This window comes from Pangasianodon hypophthalmus, chromosome 11 (assembly GCF_027358585.1).
Source record: "Pangasianodon hypophthalmus isolate fPanHyp1 chromosome 11, fPanHyp1.pri, whole genome shotgun sequence".
In the NCBI taxonomy this organism is placed as follows: domain Eukaryota; kingdom Metazoa; phylum Chordata; class Actinopteri; order Siluriformes; family Pangasiidae; genus Pangasianodon; species Pangasianodon hypophthalmus.
Genome location: NC_069720.1, coordinates 1758781 through 1759921, shown reverse-complemented (window position 1 = coordinate 1759921; position 1141 = coordinate 1758781).

The window sequence follows — 1141 nt, the reverse complement described above, 5'->3', positions numbered from 1 at the left end:
GGACTTAACACATGACATTAATGTAATTAGAATATGAATATATAGCTCAGTGTGTGAAGGGAAGCGCGCGCGCGCACGCACACGCACACACACACACACACACACACATGCACACACACACACACTGCGCACATTTTTAGATGATTTAGACTTGTATGAACTTCGAAGTGTATTTATTTGTCTTGTATAAGCACGAGTAATCTTTTTTTACCCTCAGATCAATCTCATGTACTTCTGTATTTCATAATCGCCTTCTCCAACTGTGAGTGCAGCAGATTTTGTGTGATTTTTTTTTTTTTTTAGAGCAGAATCCCCAAAGGAGCAATCACTCTGGTCTGGTGATACTTTGACGACGTTTAAACCTTCACCTTTTTAACAATGACTACACTGCTGGTGTCAAAACACACTTGATAAATGGCTTTGCTTTGGCGCGTAATGGCGCACTTTCCCTTCATCTTCACTGATAATGATTTTTTCCCCCCCTCGTTCCTGCAATATTTAATTTCTTATTATAACCTTTCATCTTTTGTCAAGTCAGCTCAGATCCAACAATAATGTTTAGATAACCCGCTTTTGTGTTCACGCGTCCCCGACTTTTAATGAACACGGGATTACCGGGTAGACAAGTGACTTCATTTTTAAAGTTAAAACATCAAACCATTTTTTCTCTCTTTTTTTTTTTTAGTTACAGCGCAGATTTTTTTTAAAAAAAAAATCTTTTCTTAACTTCCCTTCTCATAGACCCGTTTTAGACTACATGTAAATGATTTCAGCTTAGAAACAGAGGCGGTATTTTACACAAGATTAAAACTGAGTGTATGTTTATAAAGCCGCCATATTGATTGGTTTGTATTTATTTGTTGATTTATTGATTTATTTCACCATCATGGTTATATATTTAACCTATATTATATTTATTAACACACAGTTTCCCAGTATTGTACATTTTCGATATTATTATTTATGTATAAGCCTATTATTTATTTTTCTGGCAATACATATCTAACATCTCACACTCTTAGAGCTTCTGGGGTTGTTCCTATAAAAGTGTGTTTGCCTGTGATAGAAAAAGTTCCAGGTAAAACCCTGTTTTTAAGCTAAGAACCCTTAATTATCCAATGAACCTTTAAAAACCACATTT